Source organism: Lithobates pipiens, unplaced genomic scaffold (genome assembly GCF_037356315.1).
Source record: "Lithobates pipiens isolate NorthernLeopardFrog02 unplaced genomic scaffold, aLitPip1_a1.2 Scaffold_13, whole genome shotgun sequence".
Lineage (NCBI taxonomy): Eukaryota > Metazoa > Chordata > Amphibia > Anura > Ranidae > Lithobates > Lithobates pipiens.
This window is the reverse complement of record NW_027507718.1, coordinates 227,539,924-227,557,425: the sequence shown is the minus strand read 5'-3', so window position 1 is coordinate 227,557,425 and position 17,502 is coordinate 227,539,924. Positions and strand designations below refer to the sequence as shown.

General features: G+C 43.7%; 1 protein-coding gene across 1 annotated transcript in view; it reads right to left on the bottom strand.

Annotated features, from left to right (window-relative positions):
• LOC143974676 (excitatory amino acid transporter 1-like) overlaps window positions 1–17,502 on the bottom strand; it is a 164,051-nt gene that overhangs the window by 115,793 nt on the left and 30,756 nt on the right. Inside the window, exon 2 of the mRNA XM_077476295.1 lies at window positions 997–1,064. The gene's annotated coding sequence lies outside the window, so the exon portion shown is untranslated. The remainder of the gene's footprint in view (window positions 1–996; window positions 1,065–17,502) is intronic.

Genomic DNA, 17,502 nt, shown 5'->3' with positions numbered 1-17,502 from the left:
GATGGCAAACCTTGGCACTCCAGATGTTTTGGAACTACATTTCCCATGATGCTCAACTACACTGCAGAGTGCATGAGCATCATGGGAAATGTAGTTCCAAAACATCTGGGGTGCCAAGGTTCGCTATCACTGATATAGGTTCTTTGGAGGTTATCAGATGTAAACATGCTAAAATCAGTCTAAAAGAGTCAAAATCTGGTGCAGCTTTGCATGGTAGCCAATCAGCTTCTAACTTCAGCTTGTTCAATTAAGCTTAAACAAAAAAGCTGGAGGCTGATTGGGTCCTATTTAGAGCTGTACCAGATTTTGCACTCTCCAGTTTTATCAAATCAACCCCATTGCCTTTGAAGAAGAAGTAGAAAGCAGTATGGGTTCCGCAGCTCAAGAACTAAGCTGGCTACACATAGTTAGATTTTAATTTAAACATTCGCACAGAAATTAAAAAAAGATAAAAAAATCACTCATCAGAACATTCTTTCTTATTATGGAGTCAACTAATTTCATTCAGAAGCCCTTTAAAATTTTGTCCAAAATTTGAATCCTAAAAGTATTAAACGGGTTTTCGTTACAATAGTTACAATTTTATCTAAACTAAAACACATTAGAAGTTTAATTTGTTTGAGAAAAACTTTCCATCCTGCTTCTTCAAATTTTTTTGCCACTACGGTCAAAAAACGAACACCAATAAGAACCCACTTAACCATTAGAAAATAGAACGAACATCTGAAAACAAAGATTTCGTCCTAAATTCTACTGATGTATTGGCCAGCTTTAGGCTATGCGAGTTGCCAATGTACTTAGAGGACGCGAGCGTCCTAATTTCATACATAGCAGAACAGGAGAGACACACATAATACTGACCTGATATTTATGTGATAGGATATTGGAAAGGTAATTTTGTACATGTATCAGAAGAGGACAGGCAGGTAACCCAATGTAGGGTAGGAAGTAGGTGAGAGGTCTATAGTTTGAAAATTGTTTAGCAGATTTACATACCTGTGGAAAAGATCTTGTTGCTGTTGTTCTCCGCACGTGTTTTCTGAAGGATCTGCTACTTTCTAAAGCTGAAAGAGAAGAAATACAGAGATGTATGAAGGAGGGAGAGCAAGGGCTGCCTACGTGGGAGGGGGTGTTGCAGAGCGAGAGTGAAGGCGAGGAATTAAGTGTGTGGGTGACAGAAAAAAAAAAAAAACAGAAAGCATTTGAATGAGGGAAAAAAAATAAGGAATGAACAGAAATTTCAAATATAAAACAGAAGAAAAATGAAGACAATAAAATAAAATTCAAATGTATAAATTTTCACAGTGATGAAAAAAAAAAACCTGTGCAAGATGTGTGGATAAGTAAATGGAATGTCCACAGAATAATAATAAACAGCTCCCATCAATTCCTTATGCAATGTTTTACAAAATGCATTCAACGCATCCTGAACAAAAAATTCACTATACGAATATATCCGCATTTGCATAAATGTCTCAAATAGTACACTTGAAAATGTTAATATATGCAAAGTATCATTTTTAATAAGTTGCCATTTGCAGGAAGAATAGAACGTTTATTCGGCTAATTCTGTTTTGTTTCCAATGTTTTCAAACTGAATGTAATTTGAAAAAGTAACTTGGGTATGTATGGGTATCTCTGTTAACTATAAGCAGTACTGGATGCAACATATTATTGAATTTATGGATTGCATATAGCCTGGCTGCAGCACTTGGATGCCTGTGCTGAAGACTACAATGACCAAGCTGCAGTGCACCCGATAGAAAAGTGTGTTGGGAGGTTGGGGGCAGAGACTGGAGCGAAGCTCCTACTAAGGAGCGGGCAGAGAAAGCTACTGCCAGCTGCAGGCAGCCCTGACCTAGTCGCTAGAGTTTTTTTTTTCTGAGCCACCATGGTAATCTTGCAACCAGGAATTGTCCAGCCTTGTCCTATGATCATTCAATCCTAAAACAAAATATCCAAAAAATAGTCGTTCCTAAAGGCTGTACACACGATACAAAAATCGGAAGTAATATTTCGTCCGACGAACGATCTGCCGATATAGTGCTTTCGACAGCCGATTCAAATTTTTCGTCCCACAAAAGCTGGATGTGCAGACTATAAAATTTTTGTCCTACGCAAACTCAACGTCTGATTTTCTTTTAATTAGTACGTAAGAGCAAAACGGATCTATGGTCGTCCGAAAATCTGATAGTGTGTACGAGGCTTTAGAGAAAATACCCTTGGAACATATGACCATACAAGAAATACCGTAAGCGCATTTGTTTCTAAGAGAAAATGCCTTAAGAACATTCAATCTTAAAACAAAATATTCAAGGAATAGTCATTCCTAATAGAAAATACACTAGGAACATATGGTCATAAAAGAAAATAATGTATGCTAATTCTATTCTAAGAGAAAATGCCTTAAAGTAGAACTTTTTTTTTACATTTTGGATAGAATAAGGGAGATTACCCTTCACTTTCTGTCCCAAAGCTAAACAGGAAGTAGGAGGAAATCCCTGCAAATGAAGGGATTTCTTTGCGGACCCCCAGGTCACCAGAACTAGAGTCCATATTGGAAGATTTCTCCTCTATTACTTTTTTGGGGACAACCCGAAATTTGGAATTTTCTTTTACTTTTTCTTACAATGATAATGGTAAACAGGACAAATAGAGAGCATGAATCTCCCTAACAGGGGCCCAGACAGCAATAAAATCTGACAGGTGTCCATTTTGCCTTTAGCTATACTTGAACCACTTTACTCCTTAATGACCAGGCCATTTTTTGCGATACGGTGCTGCGTCGCTTTAACTGACAATTGCACAGTCGTGCGACCCAAACAAAATTGAGGTCCTTTTTTTCCCCACAAATAGAGCTTTCTTTTGGTGGTATTTGATCACCTCTGCAAATTATATTTTTTACGCTATAAAAAAAAAAGTGAAAACTTTGAAAAAAGTTAAAATAGGATTTTTAAAACAGCTTACCTATAAAATCCTTTTCTTTGATGTACATCAGGGGACACAGAGCCATAGTAGTTACTATGTGGCTTCTGTGTGGGTTATATATCGGACCGACAGGTGACAGACACTGGCACGCCCCTAAGGCAAGACGTGCACTCCCCTATATAACCTCTCCCATTACTGGGAGTCCTCAGTTTTGTAGCCAAGCAATACAAGTGTATAATAAGAAGGGGGGGGGGACCTCTGTGTCCCCTGATGTACATCAAAGAAAAGGATTTTACGGGTAAGCTGTTTTACAAATCCTATTTTCTTTTCTTACATCAGGGGACACAGAGCCATAGTAGTTACTATGTGGGATGTCCCATAGCAATTGCAACTGGATGGAGACACAATAAAAAAACAGGAGGCCAGAAGACTCATCCTGCAGCCTGCAGTATACTGTGCCCAAAGGCAATATCCTCATGACCTTTAATATCGATTTGATAAAATCTGATAAACGTATGAATCGAAGACCAAGTCGCGGCCTTACAGATCTCAGACATAGAGGTCTGATGATGCACCACCCAATAGACACTAATCGCCCTGGATGAGTGTGCTTTAACAGGAGAAGAAAGAATTTTCTTCTTTAAGCTGAAGCTTGCACAATCACTTGATGAATCCATTTGGAAAATAGTGGATTTGATGCTGCCTGTCAACATTTTGGAGCCACTGGCAGTACAAACAAAACATGTGTTTTGCGAACCTGAGCGGTCGCCTTTAAATAGACTGATCGCTCTTACTACATCAAGGGAATAAGTGCCTTCTCTTCCCTAGATTGAGGCTCTGGGGAGAAAGAATAATATCTTGGTTGAAATGAAAAAAACCTGTTACCACTTTTGGTAGGAATTCAGGATGAGGATAAAAAAAACACCTCATCCTTATGCATCATCAAATATGGCTCTTTACAAGACAGAGCTGCTAGTTCCGATACTCTTCTAGCAGAAGAAATGGCAACCAGAAAGATTATCTTTCTCGTGAAAAGAACCAAGGAAATTTCTGGTAAAGGTTCAAGTGAACTGATTCAGCAAAGCCGATAAGACCAAATTTAAATCCCAAGGATTTAGAGGTGCCTTGACAGGGGGAATAATCCTTGTTACCCCCTGAATAAGATAGGCACCAAGATTGGTAAACAAGAGGCCATTGAAAAACACTGACAAGGCCGGGATCTGGCTTTTGATAGAAGTCAAGGCCAGCTTCATTTCAGATCCCATATTCAGGAAATCAGGTATCCTGCCTATGACATACTTCCTGGGGTGCTAACCTCTGTATCCACACCAAGAAACATATGCCTTCCAGACTCTATAGTAAGCGATTCTGGAAGCCGGCTTCCTGGCATTATTCAAAGTAGACACTACCGAAGGAGATCACCCACAATCTTTTATAGAGTGGGATTCAACAGTCAAACCTGTTACATTTTTCTTCCATAAGGTAGGATGAAATACCGCACCTTGTGTGAGAAGGTCTGGCTATAATGGCAGAGTCAGAAGGACTCCTACTGCCATCTTTATGATCTCTGTAAATCAAGATTTTCTGGGACCCACTGGGGCCATCAGAATAACCTCCTTTCGTTCCTGCTTAATCCTGCGGAGAAGGTGCGGAAGTAGCAGAACTGGCGGAAATGCATAGATCAGTGAAAACTGATCCTATAGGAAGACTAATGCATCTGTTCCGCCTTCTAGCGGATCCCTTGTTCTCGACACAAAGTTGTTGACTTTGTTGATGTATCTGGATGCGAATAGGCCCATGTCCGGAATACTCCACCTCTGACATATCGCTAGGAAGATGTCGGGGTGAAGAGATCATTCTCCCGGAAATAATTGTTGGCGACCTAAGTAGTACGCCTGCCAATTCTCTATTCCTAAAATGAAAATTGCCGATAGGCAAGGAATGTTGTGTTCTGCCCAAGCTAGAACATTATTAACCTCTTTTTGGGCTGCACGACCTCTTGTGTCCCCCTGGTGATTGATGTAAGCCACAGCCGTGGCCTTGTCAGACTGAATCCTGACAGGACAGTCCCGTAGTCTGACCGTCCCAGATTCTAGGGCCAGACGTCCTGCCCGAATCTTCCAAAAAAGTTGATAGGCAAGGTCCTCTAACCTGGACCATCTCCCCTGGACAGAATCTTCTTCCAGGTCTGCTCCCCAGCCTAGAAGGCTGGCATCTGTTGTTAACACCTTCCAGGATAAAGATTTTTCCTTTTGCTGGATAACAACCACCAATTTAGGCTCTGACTTACATCGGGAGCCAAGCGTATTGGAAACAAACAAGGCCTGAATCTTTTTATTCCAGACCGACAGGATGGTGTTTTGAAGCAGTTTGAGTAAAAACTGTGTGCGTATAAGGGACGGCCTTGAAGGAGGCCACCATTTTCCCTAAAAATCTCCTGCACAGCCAAATTAAAGGAATTTTCCTTTGCTTTGATAAGTTGAATTAGTCCTACAATGGAACTGATTCTTGTCTGGGGTAAGAATACCTTCTTCTGTATGGTATCTATAACCAGCCCCCAAGTACTGTAATCTGCTTGATGATTTTTAAGGAGAATCTTCCTAGGTTGAGTATCCAACCTAGATATTTCAGATAGTTATGGCTGTGATCAGACTCTGGTTTTTGACCCGAGACTGAATGATCTATTAAAAGCAGATCTTCTAAGAAGGCTAGGACCGATATGCCTTGAGCCTTTAAACTGGCTAAAGGAGGTGCCAGAATCTTTCAGAACACTCGTGGTGCTGTGGCTAAACCGCATGGCAGGGCCACAACTGAAAAGATAATTTTATATTCCAAAACGCAGAAATTTCTGGTGAGCGGGAAAATTTGGCACATGGAGATATGCATTTTTTATATCTATTAAAGCCAAAAACCTCCTTGCAGGATATACACAACCGATCGAATTATGAAAGGATCAGATGTTTAAGTGCCGATTCAGATCTTCGAGATCTAGAATGGGTCTTACCTCTCTGTTTGGTTCTGGAACCTTAAAAGGTTTGAGCCAAAACCACCTGTTCCACTAAGGAAACCTTTGATATCACCGACTGGGATAACAGCTGATCTAGAGGCCAGAAAGAGAGACTTCTTTTTTTTCTCTGAAGCCTTGGGAACATTCTCCCTTAGAAAAAACGAGGAGCCGGAAACTCTCGGGAACTCTAGCTATAACCTAGAGAAAAAATTGCAGAAATCCATCTGTCTTGACATTGTTCCTGTCAGATCTTGAGAATCGCAGGACCTTTCCCCTCACCCAAACGAGTGGGGTGCCCCTTCATGAGAAGGCTTTGGCATTCTGCTTTGTGGGCTTTCTGCCCCAAGATCTCTTCTCACCCTGGTGCTGCCCTTGGGGACTTTCCCTTGAATCTGACAGTCGAGACTGCCTAGAGGCAGATGCCCCTGGCATAGGAGAGGTAGCACGATAAAAGCAGAAATGTTTGACCCTCTTTTTACTGGTAAAAGAGAGCTTTCCCCATTAGAGGTCATTTGGATGTATTTATCCAGATTTCTCTAAATAGTCGTACCCCATGAAGGGGAAACAAACTGGCTAAATGCTTTTTACACGGTGCTTCGACTTATCAATATTTCAGCCACAGAACTCTGCAAGAATGCACTAGTCTAAGCATAAGCCATAAGGCTTAAATGATAGAGTCTTTCATAGCATCTACTGTGAGACATTGTGCGTCATATACACTAGCCCATTGTCGGACCTGCTGATCAGGCAGAATTTAAGGCATCTCCAAACTGTTCCTTAACCCTTTAAAGTCCACATTTTTCAATGAGTTAGCGTGACTAAAATTGTGCTCTACCAAACGGTGGAGCAGAACGTCAAAGGGTTAATGGACTGAGATACAGCAATTGCAGCAAAAAAAACCCGGCTGCGCTACTGAACTGCAAAAGACATATTGTCTTTAAAAGGAAGTTCCAACTTTTCATTTGTTGGATCCTTTAACCAGTTCCCGACCGGCGCACGAAGATGTACGTGGGCAGAATGGCACGGACAGGCATATTGGCGTACAGATACGCCATTTCTATATGCCGCCCTGCCATTGCATGCACGCTGCCGGTCGGGACCCCCGTGAGTCCGGTCGCGGGTCCCATGGACTCGATTGCCGCGGGGATACCCGTGATCCTCTCACGGCGAGGCTGAATGGAGAGATGCCATTGTAAACAACATCTCCCCTTTCTGCCTAGCAACAAGTGACGCTGATCTCTGCTCCATGTCATTGGAGCAGAGATTAGTGTTCACTAACACAAAGCCCAGCCCCCCACAGTTAGTAACACGCCCCTAGGAACACTTAACCCCTACACTGCCACCCCCTGGTTAACCCCTTCACTGCCAGTGTCATTTACACAGGTATCAGTGCATTTGTATAGCACTGATTGCTGTATAAATTACAATGGTCCCAAAAATGTGTCAAAAATGTCCGATGTGTCCGCCATAATGTCGCAGTCACAATAAAAATCGCTGATGGCCGCCATTACTAGTAAAAAAAAAAAATCATAAAAATGTCATAAAACTATTTTGTAAACGCTATAACTTTTGCGCAAACCAATCAATAATCGCTTATTGCGATTTTTTTTTACCAAAAATATGTAGAAGAATACGTTTCGGCCTAAACTGAGGGAAAAAACTGTTTTTTTTTTAATATATTTTTGGGGAATATTTATTATAACAAAAAGTAAAAAATAATAAAGTTTTTTTCAAAATTGTTGCTCTATTTTTGTTTATAGCGCAAAAAATAAAAACCGCAGGGGTGATCAAATACCACCAAAAGAAAGCTCTATTTGTGGGAAAAAAAAGGACGTCAATTTTGTTTGGGAGCCACATCGCACGACCGCGCAATTGTCAGTTAAAGCGATGCAGTGCCGAATCGCAAAAAGTGGTCTGGTCTTAAGCCAGCAAAATGGTCCGGTCTGAAAGTGGTTAACATCAGTGCATTATCCACCGGACATGTGAGACTCTGCTCACTGAGGTGATTGCAGCATCAATTTCTGGAACCCCCCATTTTCTTTATAGAATGGGTGGCCACCGGCGACGCGTTGCAGGAACACCTGCTATGGCCATTAAAGGGACTGCCATACCGGTACGGCGATTTGCGCAGCCAAGCAAACCTGCCACAGTATAACTGCGGCAGCTGGTTGGCAAGCAGTTAAGAACATTCAATCAGTAAAGAACATACCCTAAGAACATTCAATTTTGCTCTGTTGGTACAACAGCCACAGCTTTATACATTGTGTGGAAAATCGCTAAAACAAATGAGCAAATGCTAGTTAACCACTTGAAACCGGCGCTATAGCCGAATGACGGCTACAGCGCGGATCTCCTTTTCCGGGACTACGTCTATTGACGTAGTCCCGTGCACGAGCGGCCTGCGCGCCCCCTGAGGGGCGCGCGCGGCGCGCTCTGTGATCGGCGAGTCTACGAGACTCGCCTGATCACCGATCCGTGCAAGGGGTCGATCCCGACCCCTTATCACGTGATCAGCTGTCAGCCAATGACAGCTGATCATGTGATATAACGGAGCCGGTAATCGGCTATTATTCATCAGTCCCGATCACGGCCAGCCCTGCCAGTGCCCACCTGCCCCCTGCTTTGCCTGCCTAAATAAACAATGTGTCCCCCCTGTCAGTGCCACCCAGCAGTGCCCATAGTGCCACCCAGCAGTGCCCATAGTGCCACCCAGCAGTGCCCACAGTGCCACCCAGCAGTGCCACCCAGCAGTGCCCACAGTGCCACCACGCAGTGCCCACAGTCTGCCTAAACAAAGGTGCTGCACCCCAGTGCCACATATCCGTGCCCAGCAGTGCCGCCCATCAGTGCCCAGCAGTGCCGCCCATCAGTGCCCAGCAGTGCCACCTATCAGAGCCACCTATCAGTGCCACCTATCAGTGCCCAGCAGTCCCATCTATCAGTGGTACCTATCAGTGCCCCTTAGTGCCACCCATCCGTGCCACCCATCTGTGCCACCCATCCGTGCCATCTTATCTGTGCCCGTCTTTGCCCATCAGTGCCCACCAGTGCAGCCTATCAGTGCAGCCTATCAGTGCCCACCAGTGCAGCCTATCAGTGCCCACCAGTGCAGCCTATCAGTGCCCACCAGTGCAGCCTATCAGTGCCGCCTCATCAGCGCACTTCAATGAAGGAGAAAAATGACCTGTTTGCAAAATTTTATAACAAACTATTAAACATGATTTTTTTTTTTTTTTTGCATCTTTTTTTTTGTTTGTTTAGCAAAAAATAAAACTCCCAGCTGTGATTAAATACCACCAAAAGAAAGCTCTATTTGTGGGAAAAAAATGATAAAAATTTCATTTGGGTACAGTGTTGTATGCCCGCGCAATTGTCATTCAAAGTGCATCAGCGCTGAAAGCTGAAAATTGGTCTGGGACTGAGGGGGGTTTAAGTGCCCAGTAAGCAAGTGGTTAATTCACTCACTCATTAACTAATGTGCATGGAGTTTTGCTGGAGGAAGTGCTATACATTTATTTTTTTTTTTTTTATGGATACACCCCCTAAATGTTTTCTGCTGTAAATAAACTTTAACAAAGAGTTCACACATCTATACAGACTTTTTTTTTTTTTTAAAGGATAGAGGTGTTTTGCTCAGCGCAAGATCCATGGGAACAGACGTGCAAATGATTTCTTTACACCAAAACTAACACACAGATAGAGTTAAAATAGTACAGTAAAATATTACCAAATCCACCCAATATATAACTCTATATATTTAAAGCTAAACTTTGTGCACAAAAACTTTTGATTCAATATACTGTTGTAATCTTAGCCAAAATGGTTTTAAAGCGGTAAAATGCGACCTTTAAAAAAGAAAAAAAAAAAAAAGAAAAGAAGAATCCCCTACAATGCAATGGCATATTGTGCTAGTATGCATCTCATACTAGCACATAATGAAATACTTGCCTTAGAACAAAGCCCTCCAGTGGCGCACTGTAATCCCTGACAGGGCTTCCATTGTCCTCCGTTCTTCCTTCCGGCTTCCTTGGCGTATGTGCACAGGAGTCACAGTTTACAGCACTTAGCTCTGAAGGGACAGGGCGGGTATGCTGTCCCCTCAGAGCGCATGGTGATGTCACCGGTGAATATCTCCTAATCAATGCAGGTTTAGGAGATATTCACTGTACTTACAGGTAAGCCTTATTATAGGCTTACCTGTAGGTGCAAGTTCAGAAGCAGATTTTACTACCACTTAAGGCAGGGTATACACATTTAGTTATTTTTTTTTTTTTTTAAATGGACAGATCCCTACATTAGGGGACTCCCCAAGGCAGAATACACTCTATTGCAGAGAATGCAGGTTTTCCAGCAAGACCATTCAACAAAAGCCAGTCATTCCTGCTGAACTGGCTGACTATGAGTCTACCAGTATTTAGGGTTTTAGGAATGCATTAAGTTAGAAAATATTTAGGTTTAAAACCAAAAGTTCCAAAAAGAAAAATCCAAGAAGAAAAAAAGACTAGCAAAAAATTTTGACTTTTTTGCGGAACTGAGGGAAAGGCATCCAAACTCTTAAAGTGTTTAACCTAAAAAAAAATCCTGTTCCCTTGACACATGTTATACCGCACAGTGCTTGTGCTGTGTCATTTGGCCACCTGTAACATCTGAAATACCTGGGTGATACTGCCTGGCTATACCGTCCCCTCTGTAAACTGACCACAGTGTATCATGGCTGCTGAGCCCTGACACTATGGTCAGTTTACGTGCCTCTGTCATCCGCAGTCCTCCTCTCTGCGCTTCTCTGTGCCCCGTGTCCTCCTTCCCTCCCTTCTTGTCAGCTCATACCAGTGCCCACCCCTCCTGCTGGTATCATAAGCTATTGTTGCTGTTACAATCCCCTCTGTTATAATAAATGCTGTGCCCCACTGTATGTGTTTTGCAACACAAATACCTTATTTTAAAGTGCTGCTCGGTGGTCACGTGACCAGCCGTCTCTCTCTACGTCAGCGGGGGTTTCTCGGCTCCGCCCGTTTTGCTGTCAACTTTGGCCATTTTTTTTCTGTTGTAGGACTATATGCTATACCAAGTTCACTTTTTTTGTTTATTTTTTATTCTAAAATTGGCACTACACTGAAGCAAGAGACATGATTCCTTTACTAGCTTCAGACCAAAATCCTCTCCATGATGTTCCAAGCACGATTCAACTATACACACACAGATATAGACCCCAACCCTGACTAAACAAAAAGCACTTACGCATGGTGTAAATTTCTTTATTGCAACCACAGAGCAATTGTTGAAGACAGTGATAATCGCAAGAGAATCTGGCAGGCTGGTTGTACCAAAGTTGATCAATCAATTGACTTGGTACGTTCAGCCTGCCCTTTAACGAATCTTGGCTGGTTCCTGCTGAACCATGCATGACCGTGTATGGCCAGCCTTAGATCTACTGCTTTAAAGTTGCAAAGCAGGCTTCATCTATTAGGTTTGGTTCACACTGGCGCGACATAAGCTCTGACTTTGGGAGCACATGTTGCATGATGTGTACAAATCAATGGTTCCCTATGAGATCCATCTTAACTGGTTCAACACAAGTCAGTCCGACTTTAGAAAAGGTTCCTGCACAACTTTGGTCCGTTTTCAACTCATTCACCATCATTGAAGTCAGATCCTTGTCCTAACCATCCGACGTGACGTGTGATTACGGCTGGGTTCACACTGGTTACGACATACTCGTCGACATTGAGAGCTCATGTCATATGACGTAATGATGTATGCAAAGCAATGATTCCCTATGAGAGTCATCTTAATTTGTTCGACGCAAGTCGGTTCGACTTTGAAAAAGGTTCTTGCACTACTTTGGTCCGACTTTGGTCCTACGTCAGCCCATTGAATGTAATTGAAGTTGGATCAAATTCGGATCATCATTTTAATCCGGCATGCAATATGTGCTCTGAGGATCTTGAAGGGGAACTCCACGACAAATAAAAATTTAAAAAAACGGCATGGGGTTCCCAAGACCATACCAGGCTCTTTGGTTTGGTATGGATTTTAAGGGGAACCCCCACGCCAAAAAAATTCATACCAGACCCTTATTTAAGCATGCAGCCTGGCAGGTCAGGAAAGGGGGTGGGGATGGGTGAGCACCCCTCCCCCAAACCATACCAGACCACATGCCCTTAACATAGGGTTGTGGGTGCTTTGAGGCAGGGGGGCCCTGCGCCCCCCACCCCAAAGAACCTTGTCATATTAACGAGGACAAGGGCCTCTTCCCGAACAACCCTGGTCAGTGGTTGTCAGAGTCTGCGGGCGGGGGGGTCTTATCGGAATCTGGAAGCCCCCAGATCCCAGCCCCCACCCTATGTGAATGATTATAGGGTACATTGTACCCCTACCCATTCACCCAAAAAAAAAGTGTCAAGAATGAAAACACTACACAGGTTTTTTAAAGTAATTTATTAAGGTAGCTCCGGCGTCTCTTTCGATTTCTTCTCCCTCCTCCGCTGATGTCTTCTCCTCTCTGCACTGTCTTCTCCCTCTGTTCTTCCTCCGATGTTGTCTCAACGCTCTCTCCCGATGTAATGCTGAGGCTGCCGTGTGCTATTACTTATATAGGCATGGAGCGTGGCCACCCGGTAATGTCATCCAGAGGCCCTGCCCCTTGTGACGTCACCACCCGGGGCACGATGGGGCGGTGACATCACAAGGGGACGGGCCTCCAGATGATGTCACCGGGTGGCCACGTCCCATGCCTAAAAATAAGTTTTAATCCACAAGCAGCCTCAGCATTACACCGCAAGAGAGTGTCGGGACAACATCGGAGGAAGAACAGAGGGAGAAGACAACATAGAGAGGAGAAGAACCAGAGAGCGGGAGAAGGCAGCGCTGAGAGGAGAAGAACCAGAGAGGGGAAGAAGACATCAGCGGAGGAGGGAAAATAAATCAGAAGAGAGGCCGGAGCTGCCTTAATAAATTACTTTAAAAACCTGTGTAGTCTTTTCATTCTTGACACGTTTTTGGGGTGAATGGTTAGGGGTACAATGTAGCCCATACTCATTCACATAGGGTGGGGGCCACAATCTGGGGGCCCCCTTGTTTAAGGGGGGCTTACAGATTCCGATAAGCCCCCACTCACAGACCCCAACAACCACCGGCCAGGGTTGTCGCAAAGAGGCCCTTGTCCTCACTAAACTGGGGACAAGGAGTTTAGGGGTGGGGGCACAGGCGCCCTGCCCCCAAGCAACCACACCCCCATGTTGAGGGCATGTGACCTGGTATGGTTCAGGAGGGGGGTGCTGACCCGTCCCCACCCCCTTACCTGATCTACCGGGGCTGCGTGCTCAGGTAATGGTCTGGTATGGATTTTGGGGAAGGGGCACACTGCTTTTTTGGCGTGGGGGTTCCCCTTAAAATCCATACCAGACTGAAGGGCCTGGTATGGTCTTGGAGGGGGAACCCTATGCCTTTTTTTTTTTTTTATTTGGCGTGGAGTTTTTCCCTAACAGACACAAAGTGCCTAGTATTGTCAGGATCAAAGTTGGATCCCCGTTCATCAAGTCAGGTGGATGTCGGTCTTCAAGTCGAAGGGCAAAGTACGACTGTGGTGTCATACCAGTGTGAACCCGACTTTGATCCTACTTCAGCCCATTGAATGTCATTGACGTCGCATCAAAGCGGGATCCTTGTCCTAACCATCCGACTTGTGACATCCGAGATGGCGATTACGGCCAGGTTCACACTGGTACAACATTACAGTCGTACGACTGTGGATCCGACTTTGCCCTTTGACTTGAAGTCCGACTTCAATGAATGGGGATCCGACTTTGATCCCAACAATGCCAGGCACTTTGTGTCTGATATGAATCTTTGGGGGAAAATCCATGTCACCTAACCAGAGCTTTTCCAAATTATTGTTATCTTTCCCTTTACTACTCTATATCACTAAGTGTTCCAGCACCTCTTGGAAGTATCCACCTGTTTACTATTTATGCCAGGGCACATGGACACAGACAAACAGCTATTTCTTCAATCCGCAACATTTTAGGAATCCGCAACAAACTTTGTTAAGATCTCCACAATGTACATAGATTGCCTATAGAAGAATGTTTTTTCTCAACAAAAGTGGAGTTACTCTTTAACCACTTGCAGACCGGACCATTTTGCTGGTCAAAGACCAGACCACTTTTTGCGATTCGGCACTGCGTCGCTTTAACTGACAATTGCGCGGTCGTGCGACGTGGCTCCCAAACAAAATTGACGTCCTTTTTTTCCCACAAATAGAGCTTTCTTTTGGTGGTATTTGATCACCCCTGCGGTTTTTATTTTTTGCGCTATAAACAAAAATAGAGCGACAATTTTGAAAAAAACGCATTATTTTTTACTTTTTGTTATAATAAATATCCCCCAAAAATATATAAAAAAATATTTTTTTCCCTCAGTTTAGGCCGATACATATTCTTCTACATATTTTTGGTAAAAAAAAATCGCAATAAGCGATTATTGATTGGTTTGCGCAAAAGTTATAGCGTTTACAAAATAGGGATAGTTTTATAGCATTTTTATTAATAATTTTTCATTATTTTATTTTTTTTACTAGTAATGGCGGCGATCTGCGATTTTTATTGTGACTGCGACATTGTGGGGGACCCATCGGACATTTTTGACACATTTTTGGGACCATTGTCATTTATACAGTAATCACTGCTATATAAATGCAGTGATTCCTGTGTAAATGACACTGGCAGTGAAAGGGTTAACCAGTGGGTGGCAGTGTAGGGGTTAAGTGTTCCTAGGGGTGTGTTACTAACTGTGGGGGGGTTGGGCTTTCATTTAGTGTACACTGATCTCTGCTCCAATCACATGGGGCAGAGATCAGCGTCACTAGTTGCTAGGCAGAATGGAGAAATGTTGTTTATACAGCATTTCCTCCATTCGGCCGCTCCGTGAGTCGATCGCGGGGATGCCCGCGGCGATCGAGTCCGTGGGTCACGCGACCGGACTCACGGGGGTCCCGACCAGCGCGGGAGCGCGCCGCCGGCGGCGCGCTCCCGATGGCAGGGCGGCATCGAATATTGGACGTACCTGTACGCCAATATGCCTGCCCGTGCCATTCTGTCGACATACATCGTCATGCGCTGGTCGGGAAGTGGTTAAACTAGAGGTTCACCGAATGGAAATGTTGGTGCGGAAACCGAAAATGCAGAGTGCACTTAGTGGACAACCAAAACCAAAAATGACAGTTTTTAAAAAATATTTGATGCTCTGGATTGAGACAAGTACCCACTATATATTTATTCATATAGATTTATTTATTCATATAGATTTATTCATATTTCATGTCTGAGGTTTACAGCCACTTTAACAGCTCCTTTGTTTGCTGGAATTTGCAGTATCCTAAAAGAAACCAGTGCACTAGTCCATAGCACTTTAGATGGGAGAGAAGTATCATGGGTGCTATAGCCCTATGAGTCTCTCTGCACGGTACCATCCTGCTTATACAGATCCCAAATTGATGGAAGTGCTAGGGATGTATTGAACCCAAAAGGAAACATTTATATATTGCAGCTTACCAATTCTTAGATGTGATGGTTGCGCTCGTTTTTCATTTTAGGCTCTCTTTCTTTTATTTTCACTTAGTTATTTAGTCAATAAGTCTGTTTTTCAACAGAACTTGCTTCCCTGTAGATGTAGCAGTAGCAGTTAGAGGGCCCAGACAAACCATTTAACACTGGCAGGGGTGCTTACAATTATCAGTGTTTATTTATGTTAAACCTTTATCCCAAAAAGGAAAAAAATGTTTGCTGTACTAATTATAAATTATGGAGTTTGGTTTCAATGTGTTACTGTATTTAAATCTGCTAGTACTTCTAACAGGTGGTGCCTTACATAGGGCCAACATGCTCAGTGTAATTTTAGATAGTCCTTCCAGAGGTTTATTTGTATTCTACAACATTACGTCATGCCAACTCCACCTTCAGTGGTCAAAACCAAATCATGGGATGGTTTCCTGCATGCCTAAGAAGCATCTGTAGTAATAGTCCCCAGAGGGGGATTTATCATTACTTTACAGACAAACCTGCAAACTGCCAAGGACTACATATAAGATTTTAATTGCTTACTAGCAAGGTTTCATGTGGACTGCTGCCTCAACTAAAACCATGATATTGAAAAGTGAGTACCTATCAACAATGGGTTACAACCAGGGGTGGACTGACAACTCCTGGGGCCCCTGGGCAATAGGAGAAGATTATAGTTATATAGTTGGTGAAGGTAGGAGAACAGCAACGAGAACATGGGGGAAAAAAGCTTTTGCCCGGAGTTCAGCTTTAAGGGTCCTATGATCATATCATACACTTTAGTCTTATAATATCAGCACTGTAATAACAAAGTAGTTATGGTCAACAATCCAATTTAACCTTGCCTGAAAAATCCCCTTTCACGTTGTAATTGCTGCTGGCCTGCTGACCATCTATTTTCACAACTTCCTGGATTCCCTGCATGCTTTGCAGCTTCCCATCTGCTTCCAATTTCTATGGACTATATATCCCCAGTATTGGTCATAAGTAATTCGTTAAGTTACAAATTACTTCTCCCAAAAAGTAATTGCGTTAGTAACTCAATTACTACATTGGAAAAGTAATTAGTTACTCAGCAAAGTAACTGTGACTTTTTTTAAATATTCTATAATGCAATTACGCTCTATAACATCTTTAATATCAAAGATGTTTATATTAACCGATTGAAGAATAAAAACACTATATACAGTATTTTAGAACATTTGGTATTTATTTGAACCCAAATGTTTAGGGGGTGGCAGCGGTGGTACTTGGGGAGATGGCAGTGGTGGTGGTCTACTTGGGGGGGTGGCAGCGGTGGTACTTGGGGAAGTGGCAGTGGTGGTGGTGTACTTGAGGGGATGGCAGCGGTGGTACTTTGAAGGGCGGCAGCGGTGGTGTACTTGGGGGGGTGGGGTGGCAGCGGTGGTGGTGCCATCCTCTCCCACCACCACCACCTCTGCCTCTTACTGATCCCATCCCCAACCACCACTGATCTCATCCCTACCCTATCCCCCTCATCACCTCTGTTGTAGAAGTGATGGTGGGTGGGTAGGGATGGGATCAGTAAGAAGCAGAAGTGGTGGAGGACTTGGGATGCATCGATTGCACTGCAATTTCGAATCATCAGTCACTTACTTTAATGCCTCCAGGGATGCCTTTTCTCATGGGGAGAGAGACCCTCCCCTTCACTCGATTGGTGTCAGCTGGTCAGCTGACCTAATTTTTCAGTGTCCGCCCCGCCCCCCTACATTCTCTCTCTCTGGATAGGCGGGGTGGGATGGGGCGGTCCAGACAGTCTCTCTGAGTTTCAGCCTCTTCTCAGCTCAGCGGACAAAAGCCCCTCTCCCCGCGGCAAAACAAACAGCCAGGCAGCGCGGCCACGGCGGGGCCTCCCGGGCGGTAGATGTAATTGAGGTAACGCCGCCCAAGTAATGGGAACTGAGTTACCATGAGGGGAAGAGTAATCAGTTAGATTACTCGTTACCCTCTAAAGTAACTGCGTTACGTAACTCTGTTTATTTTAACTCA